The sequence below is a fragment of the Neofelis nebulosa genome, chromosome 2 (genome assembly GCF_028018385.1).
Source record: "Neofelis nebulosa isolate mNeoNeb1 chromosome 2, mNeoNeb1.pri, whole genome shotgun sequence".
Classification (NCBI taxonomy): Eukaryota; Metazoa; Chordata; class Mammalia; order Carnivora; family Felidae; genus Neofelis; species Neofelis nebulosa.
Window position 1 is genome coordinate 91,196,177 of NC_080783.1, and position 12,061 is coordinate 91,208,237.

At 36.6% G+C, this 12,061-nt stretch overlaps 1 long non-coding RNA gene across 1 annotated transcript in view; it reads left to right on the forward strand.

Moving 5' to 3' along the window:
* LOC131493074 (uncharacterized) overlaps window positions 1-12,061 on the forward strand; it is a 52,931-nt gene that overhangs the window by 31,802 nt on the left and 9,068 nt on the right. Inside the window, exons 2-3 of the long non-coding RNA XR_009252448.1 lie at window positions 8,340-8,383; window positions 10,403-10,512. This is a non-coding gene — a long non-coding RNA (uncharacterized LOC131493074). The remainder of the gene's footprint in view (window positions 1-8,339; window positions 8,384-10,402; window positions 10,513-12,061) is intronic.

The following is a 12,061-nucleotide window of genomic DNA, read 5'->3' on the forward strand; positions in this document are numbered from 1 at the left end:
CTCCTGTTTTTCCCTCTTCCCAGCTGCAGTGGGTTTCTAGGATGAATGTTTGTTACCTGTCCTCCTCCCCCCACCCACAGAGATGTAAAATTTGCCCCATAAAAGAGACAGAGGAGAAGGGTCTTGGGACACCTGGGTGGCTTAGTTGGTTAAGCATCAGACTCTTGATTTCGGCTCAGGTCATGATCTCATGGCTCCTGAGATCAAGCCCTGTGTGAGGCTCTGCGCTAACACTGCAGAGTCTGCTTGGGATTCTCTCTCTCCCTCTCTCTCTACCCCTCCCAGCTCATGCTCTCTCTCTCTCTCTTTCTCTCTCTCTCAATAAATAAACAAATAAACTTTTTTTTTTTTAAATAAAGAAAAGAAAAGGGTCTTGGCACTTCCTGTGTCCCTCCTTCACTGCTGCATGGCTGCCATTTCCCTCTCCCAGGACAGTACCACAACAGCACATTTTCTTACAACTTTCTCCAATCCTTTCTCTGAGTACTCAATGGAGTTTATGAAGAAAAACCCTGAAAAAGGCTCAGATTCCCCAAGTTATGTGGCCCCCAGGGTTCCCACCCTCTTGCCGGTACATGGAGGGCCTCTACCAAATTTTCCAACCTCTCTACTTAACTCTTGTTATCTGCATCTTGTTGTGTGTACCCCAAATAAGTAAATATGTGTCTCATATGCCCCTACATTGGGTTCCTGCCTCTAGATTTTGGATGAGCTAGCTGCCAATAATCTAGACTCGGGTTCAAGAAAATTCATGGCTTGCATATGTCCAGCTTTTTTTGTTTCTTTGTATGGGTGGAAGTGATATTCTTTCTTACTTTCTAGATCCCTGAGAGGAAACCAGAAATCCTCCCAAAACCCTTGATTTTTTTCATTCCCACAAACGGCTTTCAAGTGTCTTTAAGTTACTTTCTCTGAAGGACTTATGTGTTGTTTTTGTTACTTGTGCTCTTAACTTAAGAAATGTGATTGGGGGGCGCCTGGATGGCTCAGCTGGTCAATTGTCCAACTCTTAGTTTTTACTCAAGTCATGATCTCATGGTTCATGAATTCGAGACCACAGAGCCTGCTTGGGATTCTCTCTCTCCCTCTCTCTCTGCCCTTCCCCTGTTCCTCTCTTTCTCTCTCTCTCTCAAAATAAATAAGTAAACTGAAAAAATAGAAATGTGCTTGGGAATTATTATTAGTATTTGTCCATCTAAGAACATTTTTTTCCTAGGTTGCTTAGTTAGATATAGGTAAGAATTAGGGACAGATAACTAGATGATAGGTGATAGGCATTTAAAGACTATATGTTTAGTTGAATCTATGCATAGACTTGGAAAGGAGGACAGGGATAGTACTTACCTTTATCAATTAACCATCAATTTAGTCTTTGTGCCCAGTGATGCAATGAATGGACATTTCAGTCAAAGGTAAACTACTTGCCACATTTTCCTGATTTTGTTGATGTTCATACTTGTTAATGTATTCATGTTTATTTAGTTTTAGTTTTTGAGTTTCTGCTTATTCATCTGTCAAAAGACTTTTGATTGATTTTAGAAATAATGTTTTGTGTTTGTAAATCTGACTTTAGTAATGATATGGCTATAAGCCATGAATTTTAGAACATTTTGGCAATATCATCATAATAAAAAGTTTGTTCATTTATTCAACTAGGTAATGAATGTATAGTGAATATTTATTAAACTCCTCCCTTTTAGCACGTAACATTCTTGGCAAAGAGAATTTGGAAGTGACAAAGAGTCAAGGCTACAGGACTGATAGAGCTTCCATTTTAATTATGCAGAATGATTAAAGAAAAAAAAGCAAATGGATACATAAAGTTTTCTTATAAAGGCTTAGTGCAATTAATAAAATAAATTTGTGTAATAACCTTTGGGATTACTTTTTCAGTTAGCCACAGAAGGACTCTTGGATAGGATAATATTTGTGTGTGTGTATATATATGTGTATATATATATATATATATATATATGTATATATATATATATACATATATGTGTGTGTGTGTGTGTGTATGTTATAGACTATGATCAGTAAAGGGCTTGAAATTAGGGGATATTTTTTCTATTTCCACTCTAAATCATTTAAAACTATTCAAGATAATCATTCATGTTAATCATGGAACATACCATAAGCTGGTGTGATCTATATGATTTGCTTTTATCTTCACATAATTTTAATATGATTCCCATAAAGTAAGGTAAATGGGATTCAACTTCTTTGTGCAATTAGAAAACACAGAAGATGTTCCAATCAATCAAAGCACTTGATTGCTCTTTATTACAAGAGGGGAAAGAGATGTTACTTCATGGTCCATTGCTAATGGGTTGTTCCACTGCGGTGGTTAATAGCATGAGTTTCTTCTACATCTAATTTAAGGTTTCTGAATTAAATAGATTAAAAGATTAGTGAGAGCTCAGTGATGTATTAGTATGTGTGCAACCAATTATGTCTCTTTTTAACTTCATTTTATCACAATCTGAGTTCGTATAAAAAAAACTTTTTGATTTGGTTTATGAAGGTCAATTTTCAACCATATTGCTCATAGTACAACAGAACTATTTCATGGGATCAGTGTCCTCTGGCACCTTTGATTACCTGGGTTGGCTATCAAGAACAGTAAAGATTAGTTAAAATAAATAACATACAAATAGACACGCATCATTTGTGGAGGTTGGAGTTTTAAATTCTAGTCCCACATATATTCCCAATGAATTAAGTGTCTCTAGTTACATTATTTGATATTTCCCATTTATTTTCTACATTACTTATTAAAACTACCAGAACTCATTACCCCAGGAGCCTGCTATAATTTAAAAGATTTTCAGGTTCTAAGGCTAGTCAAACACTGGGGAAATTTGTGATATCGAAGACCTTAGGTCTTGGGAAATAGGTAATATTCTTATCCATTCCTGACTTTACAAAATTTTTTATAAATTTCCAGCTTGTAATAAAGTCCCATTGCTTTTTCCATCTCACCACAATAATCAGAACAACATAAAGGTGGGTGGGTGGTAAAATATTTTAGTAGGTAACTTGCTTTTGGAAACATTACCTGGGAAATTTGATATTCCACAAAATGATGGTCAGATTCCTTGGCACCCAGGTCATAATAATCTGTTTTTAATCTTTCTCAATCCATATTCAAGTAGCTCTAAGTGAAAGTAACATAGAAAAGCCATTATGCAGATATACCCATTAAAAGTCACCTTTCTTTAAAGGCCAGTGTACATGTGTATTGGAGGGGGAGGGGCTCAAAATGCTTGTTTAAATCGTCTGATCTTACAGTTCTATTTATAATTAATGTCAGAACTCTTGTTTTTACTCATATTATAACTCAGCATCTCAAGATCTGAGATTCTGTGCTAGTACAGTTCTGTCTTTACCATGATATTTACAGAGTAGCTATTATATGTAAGTCCCTGTGTTTATAGAATTTGTACTTGTAATACTCAAACCATAAACAGTAATCCTGGGATATAAAAATGTTTATTTATCCAAATAATTATGAAAGATATCCAGGTGTATAACAGTCCTGAGGCAATTACTTATTTTGTAAACTTCAGTTATTTGGATCTGAGAAATTTTAGGGAATTTTAGCCTAGAATATTTCAAGAAGTTTTTTAACTCAATAATTTAGGAAAATTCCAGTAAAAAAAGATTTGAGAAGATAAAACAATTTTAGGAAGATTACATATAAACTTGCTTAACTGACAACTTGTTTCATAATCATATTAATTGATGACACTAACCTGACAAACAGGCTTGCTTTCTTCAGTTAACAGATCTGCTCTTCAAAATATTGGCTATTCTTCAGTCATGGGTTCACAGAGTTTCGTACTTGGTTAACCTAGAGCATGAACCGCTATTTTCTGATTAGAGTAAAACCTTAGTTTGCGAGAATAATTTGTTCTGGAAACATGTTTATAATCCAAAGCACTCATATACCACAGTGAATTTCAAGAACCATTGACTCAATTGTGATCATGTAACATTCAGCATCAACTACTTGTATTGCAAGACGTCGCTCATTTATCAAGTTAAAATTTATTAGAAATGTTTGCTCATCTTGGGAACACTTGCATAACAAGTTACTTGCAATTCAAGGTTTTATTGTTCTCTTTTGAGTTCATTGTTATTCTCAGAGGTTCTCAACTTCCTTTGAAGTCTCTTCCTTCTCTTCTATCACCCTGCAATATTAAATATTTTACCAGTTTCTTTTTTCTCTCAGTATTCTTGAAAGATTCATCCACTCACATGTTTTGCCTATCACATATGTGTTAATGACAGAACATGTACACTAATCACTGTCAAAACTGTATCTCCAAACTAGATCTCTTTTCTTTAAATTTTTAAAAAAAAATTTAATTTATTTTTGAGACAGAGACAGAGCATGAGCAGGGGAGGGGGAGAGAGAGGGAGACACAGAATCTGAAGCAGGCTCCAGGCTCTGAGCTGTCAGCACAGAGCCTGACGTGGGGCTCGAACTCACGGACTGTGAGATCATGAACTGAGCTGAAGTCAGACGCTTAACCGACTGAGCCACCCAGGCACCCCTAGATCTCTTTTTTGATATCTAAATCCTTAGTATTTTCTACATATCTTTACAGGAATATCACACAGACATTTCAAAAAGGACTATGCACAAAACTCTACTCATGGTCTTTCCCCAAACCTCCATTTCTCCTCCATTTCTTATCTTGGTGAATTCCTACTAACAGTCATTTTCAACTCTAAGGCTTCACATTCACTCATACCCGAGGCTTAAAATAGATTTCTTAGGCACTTCTATATTTCAAATGTTATTCTTTTTTGAGACTCTAATTTACTTTTGTTTGGGCCATTGCAATAATCACCTAACTGGTCTTCTTGCTCTTAATGGCTGAAGATACCACAGTGCTGCTAAGTTGATCTTTACTAAATAAAAACCATCTCATGTTATTCATCTATTTTAAATCCTTCAGTGATTTCCTGTTTTCTATTGGATAAATTTCAAACTGTTTCTACAATGCTTTGGCTTATTAATTTATTTTTTTATTTTTTTATTTTTTTAAATTTTTTTTTTTTTTCAACATTTATTTATTTTTGGGACAGAGAGAGACAGAGCATGAACGGGGGAGGGGCAGAGAGAGAGGGAGACACAGAATCGGAAACAGGCTCCAGGCTCTGAGCCATCAGCCCAGAGCCTGACGCGGGGCTCGAACTCACGGAGTGCGAGATCGTGACCTGGCTGAAGTCGGACGCCCAACCGACTGCGCCACCCAGGCGCCCCTAATTTATTTTTAATAAAGCAGGCATTTTCTATGTTTAGGCACTGTCCTAGATTCGGGGGACATAGAAATGAACAAATCATAAATCTGACCATTACTTACATCTCTAGACTTCCTTTTCCTGCATTTTTCGCTCCAGCCATGCTGAAATCTCTGCTATCCCTGAAAAGCAACATGATCTGCAAAATGTCTGTGGTCACATGCTTCTTCTTCATGTGATATTTTTCTCATTCACAGATCCATCTACCTACTCAACCTCTAATTATATTCTAAGACTTGGATTAACTAATACCTTCTCCAGAAAATAAAAAAGGGCTGATAAATTGCAAAAAAAAAAAAAAAGTGGTGGAAGAATCATGGAGCTCTCAGATTTGTAGAATGGATAACTCCATCTTCTATGTTCCTCTAGTATTATGAACTTTCCTCTATTGTGGCACCATGTTTCAGGACAAAACACCATTCCAAAGATATTTATAGAATTAAGTTTATGACATGAAATCATGCAGGTATAGTAGGAAAAAGCAGAATCATGGCATGTCTTGATTCCCAAGAGAATCACTCATTTAGGTACCAGAAAAGCTCTCCTTAATGTGTACCAAAGCCAAGTACACAGTGTGCAGAGAGTACACTAACAGAACATCTCTGTGGCCCTTCCAGATTTGTATCAACAACTGAGCATATTCACATTAATAAAAGCCATGTAGTAAAGGCTAATATAAAAATGACTTAGCTTTGAGTGTGCATTCTTAATTGAATTATATAATTTTTTATTATTGTGCACTTTCACATCTCTAGTGTAATGTCATTTTGGTCTTCAGATGACCGATTACAGCTAGGCTTCTGTACTTGTGGTTGACCTTGCGAGGCTTCATTGCTTCCTCTGTACTCCATACACCTGCAACACTTTCTTCATCTTATTTGTTCACATATAAATCTATCTTCTACTCTTAAGCTTTTCACTCTTTTTAGGCAAAGACAATATCTTGTTTGTTTATGTGATTATGACACTTAGAAAAAGTCTTAAAAATACACAGAGCTTAATGTTTTATGTTGAATAAATGACAAGTCATCTGTGAATATTTATTGAGCACTCATTATATGGCAGTCTCTGTATTAGGTTCTAGGGATACAACAGTAAAGAAAAACAAAGTTCATGCCCTCATGGGTATTAACACTCCAGTTTTTAAAGAATAAAGTGGGAAGTTTGCAAATTTGCAAAACAGAAGCTTTGCTACTGCTATTCTTTCAGTATCTTGTAAACTGCCCTAGATCACCCCTTGAAAAATTTATGTTTTTATTACTTTAATGTAGGATTGGTTTTGCTTATTTACATGCTACTCCATTTGTGATCTTCCTATGGTTATTGTCTCATTGAGAAGCCTTTTGGTTCGGGGCTCCTGAGTGGCTAAGTTGGTTAAGCATCTGACTTCAGCTTAGGTGATGATCTCATGTTTGGTGGGTTCAAGTGCTGCATTGGACTCTGTGCTGACAGCTCAGAGACTGGAGCCTGCTTCGGATTCTGTGTCTCCCTCTTTCTGCCCCTCCCCTCCTTGTGTTCTGCCTCTCTCTCTCTCTCTCTCTCTCTCTCTCAAAAATAAATAAATATTAAGAAAAAAAAGAGAAGCCTCTTGGTTCTTCATAAACAGGGCCACTGTTTATTGCTGTGTACATTGTGCACTTCACATTCACAAAGACTGTGTTGTGATTGGCACTCTTGAAGTTGTACAAATCAACATTTAAGCTTACTAACTTAGCAGACTATCAGAATCACCAGGAGAACTTCAAGTTACAGATCTCTTGACCCCATCTCTTAAAAATCTGATTTGGTATGTCTGGAATATAACCTGATACATGATGTATTTTAAAGCCATGCCCCCTTCCCTCTATCCTTTCAATCCCTCCATCCCCATCTCATGATTTTGATGACCCACTGTGTCTGGAAACCTCTACTTTAAGCGGCTGATGGTCAGCTTTATGGGGACTCCCTAGAAGATCACTGTAACAATTCTGGCTATATTGTGTAATGCTCACTCTATTTCAAGCCTAAAATGCCTCTAGTATGAATTTAAATTAGCTTTGATCTCCATACATCTACCCAAGATAGACTACTCAAAAACAACTTTAACACATTTTTATGCCCCAGTCTCCATATTTAGTCATGAAGCCATTGATTTGGCCACCATCATGAATTTCAAATTCTCCTTTTATCTCATTTCTCATAGCCCCTGCCCTAGTTAATTCTGATTTGTGCCTTTCCAAAGCTCTTCCAATTATTTCTTAACAGTTCTCTCTGCTCTACTCCCAGGACATCTCTAATCCAGTTCCTACATTTCCTCATGAGTGATTTATCTAAAAAATAAACCTCATCGCCACCCCCAAGCTTAAAAATATTAATTGGTTCCCCATTGTCTATAACATTAAGTCTAAACTCTCTGACATGAAATCTAAGGTCAGTCTCAATCTAGTTGAATCTCTTTTTCTATTATGTCTCTAAATATTATATTTACCCTCTATTTGGTCTAGTGCAAGCTATTAGCTGTTCCCTAAATACATTATGCATTCTCCTCATTCTTTGTTTATGTTATTTCCTCTGCCTGAATGCCACCTTCTGTTTTACATTTTCCCCTCATCCATCAAGGGACAATTAAAATGTTACTTCCACTTCTTGGCTCCACTGTGACTTTTCTTGGATTTTTTTTTTTTTTTGTAGATTCATATAGAACTTGATGGCATGGGCACATGCTCATAATTTAAGTGTTAAAATAAAAAAAAATATCCAAAGCTATAATTACTATACTAATCTAATTTTATAATAATTTTACACATACCCACAAATATAGATACCCAGTATGGTGGACTGTGCTGTGACAATTTGGCTTAACTGGGAACTATGTGGTTCTAGTTTAGTATTTGACAAAGAGGAATTTAAGCAAATTTGGAAAGCAGAAATGAAGAAGCAGTCATTCTGCTCTGAAATTCTTTTTTGAGGTCATATGCAGTGATGGGCAGGCACAGACTGCTTGGCCATTTCCAGTTTGTCCTCATTCTCCTCTGCTTTTCTTATAGGTCTTCTGATAACAGACATTTGTTTGTAAACCTACTACAAACAGGTAATGAGTTTATTACCTCCCATTATGGAACTTAAACTCCATAATGTCCTCCCTGTCTTATTTCACTCATATTGACTATGTTCCAAAAGTGACCTTGACTAACACATCCAAGAAGAGAGAGAAGGAGGAAGACGGGAAGGGGATGTGGAAGCAGCTCTGAAGAGTATATATACAAGAATACTAAATGTGTATCTCTCAAAAAAGGCAACAGACACATTAATTCAAAAGTGACTTTGTGACCCAGGTTGATCTAGTCTTATAATTCGCAAGACTTCTGTTTCCCATTAGGCAGTCTATATGTGACTCTTTGTTTTTGAGAAGGAGAGTACTTCCACCAGAGGACCACCAATGATTCCTCTTAATGGGAAGTTCAGTCTGCTTTCTGGCCAGTTTGGGATCTTCCAGAGACAGCATGAATAGTCAGACAGGAGATCACCGCGGGTGGAGGTGATTGACTATGATCATCAAAAAATTGTACAGTGAGACAAAGAAGAGAAATAAGATGTGAGCCAAAGTGATCTTCAGTGTACCTTATTGTGCCACACTCACCTACAGAGTCAAGACTGTTCAATGTCTGCAACCTTCATCAATTAAAGTTTGAGTCACTCACCAAGAAGAGCCCACAACCCACTGAGATGCTAACTGAAGAGAAGGCAACAGATGCATGGAAAAGGATGTGGTGAAGTCAAGACATGGACAGACCCGCAAGACCAGTTGTGGAAATAATGACTTCGGCCACTACCCACTTTCATTTTATTTTCAATGCACTTTTCCCCTTGTTTCCCACGGCCTTATATCAGGTGTATTGATGATTATTTCTACAATGTAGCCAGAAAATAGGTTACAAAATTTGAGATAGTATCATGAAATCTAAAGAGAAATGGACATCTATTCCAGAGCTAGTCCAGAGACAGTCCAGAGAGTCTGAGCACTGAGTTATACAAATGATCTGATTAGATTTTGGGTTTTGTCTCATTGGAGATATGAAATATTAAACATTTAGAGGCTCCCATCAAAGTAAGACTGTTTCTCCAAATTAAATGTTTATAATTCTAATAGGAAAAAAGCATTTAATGGAATATAAAAGAAATGTTTCAGCTTTTCTCTTTAAAAAAAAATCTCGTTACAGAATTACAGTTCCATTTAGGTTTCTTTTAATGTAATCTTTAAAGAATATTTTCATAGCCTTCTAGTATTTGTGACTATTGACAATACTACCATTCTCAACTCTCTCCCTTACCACATAAGTATTGTCTTGGTATTTTTAATTATTTTTCTAGTCTACTGGCAACTTAAAACCCTCTCCCCTCATTGGCAGCAGATACTGGATTAAAGTTCTTCAGGTAGAAAAACTGCTTTCATTTGTGTCACTCCCCAGTGCTGAAGACTCTAAGACATCTCCTACTCTTGCTGCAGAGATGGTTGGAGTTGGTTTAGTGGCTTCAGTCTTAGGGTAGATGACACATCCTTCAGCAGAGAGACCAAGCCCTGGGTTCTGTGAAGGAAGGAAATAAGACACACAAACTAAGATTAAGTCTTGTGAAGACTGCTTTGCTGAACAAAGAATTATTTTATTTTTAAAGTTTATTTATTTATTTTGAGAGAAAGAGAAAGCGAGAACACACAAGCATGGGGAGGGGCAGAGAGAGAGAACTCCAAGCAGGCTCCGCACCATTAGCCTGCCCCAATAAGGGGCCCAAACTCATGAAACTTGAGATCATGACCTGAGCTGAAATCAAGTCAGATGCTTAACTGACTGAGCCAGTCAGGTGTCCCAAAGAATTGTTTTGAAAGAAGTAGCAGTTGAAAACCCTTTAGGGCACTATCTTATCTGACATAAAGAGAGGGAGACAGTGTGGCCCACCCAGAAATGGAAGACCACAATCTCAAAAATAAATCTGACCATGTCTTTTATTTCTTCAAAATTAAACATTATTAATATGTACCAAACCATAAAAGTATGTGTGCTTCAGGAAGATGAGATACTCCCTATGCTTATGTAACATCTGCACTTCACAGTCTCAGCAGCAAGCACCGCTCTGACTTTGAAGTCTGGAACTTCGAAAATGTGCAGTCATTTGATACTACCACCTTCTTTTCTGAATCTGCCAAGCAGTTTCTTCCTAAAGGTAGGTGCATCATATATACATTGAAACAGTTTTTTAAAAGTGAAGTTAGGACAAGAGTCAATTAGAGGTTTCTGCTTTTGATTTTTATTTCAAATGCTTATTCCTATTTCTGACCCTTGTTCTTTACTTTTTACTTAGCTTTAGGGAAAAATGAGCGTGGGAGTTAAAATTGAAATTGCACTAGTAAAGTCACTCGGACCTTAGAGCTTGAAAGGGATGTTGGCATTTAGTGACACTGACTTTGGACTTATCTGTCTCTGTTCCCTTTTATTCATTTTTGGAAGTGCTCAATCTTTTTTGAGACTTTCCCTTGAAAAACTCTCTCCTGCTTCCCCTATTCACTTATCCCATCCCCAAGTATAAACACAAAACTCCACCATATTAGACCTATCCTTGACCATGAAAATGACTTTTGAAACATTTTCACGATTCCTGAGTATTAGCAGAGGTTTACTTGAGCCCTGAAAAGTGGCATTGGCTGTGACTACTCTCAAGTATAGACCTGATTATTTTCAGTCATTAAAAAAAAATTCTTCTAGACAAGGGCAGATTCTCTTTCAAATCCTACCTGCTGTGCAAGCATGACAAAAGATTGAATGGATGGGAATGCGCTGAAGCAGTCCAAATTCATCCTTTGACCTCTGAGCTCAACTGGCTGTCATGCACAAATTTGATTTTTGCTAGAAAGATCCATTTTTCCATCCCTCAAAGGAAAAAACTAATGAGACTGAATGAGTTGAGGAATTATTTCTTGAACGATTTTTCACAAGTGATGTATAGCAAATCTAGAAGTTTTCTTTTCAATACATATTTTTGTTGGGCAATTTGGGGACTGAGGACAAACCATAGAACTTTTCCTGCTTTAGAAAATAAAATACATGTTATAGAACCCAACCACATGGGCAGCATGGTATAGTGGAAAGTGTCTTAAACTCTTGAGTTTGAAGATGTAGCCTAAAATCCTAGAATGCTGACTGTACCACTTCATAGACATGTCATCTTTTTCTCAGCTTGTTTCCTCTTTTTACCCTAAGAAGGTATAAGAATCCATCCTGCCCAATCTCTCTCCATACAGGAATTTTCCTGAAAAGGGAAGTGATTTATTCAGCCACAAAGGGTTAAGCACACATGAGTGAGGCTCTTACTTTATTCTAATGAATTTTAATTGAGTTAAACATTACAGCATGCACATATGAAATTTGTACAAGTTGTCATATAATATTTGCTTAAATTCCATAACAAGGAAATTTATTTGCAAGGTAAAATTGTAAAAAAGGGACAAGTCTGAGCTCAATAAATGGGGGAAGACTTCATGAAAGAACAGGACTTAGTCTGTGTTTTTAATTCTTGGTAGAATTTTCTGAGGTGAGACTAGAGGCCATTGTGAGATGATGAAAACTATACTGACATTGAGGTAAACACTAGTTTGAAAACAACTCTTCCATTTGCTAGCTGTACAGAAAAGTCATTTAAAACTATTTGATATTCAATGTTCTCATTTATTAAAAGAAGAAAAGATAACTACCTCACAAAATAATTGAGAGTATTT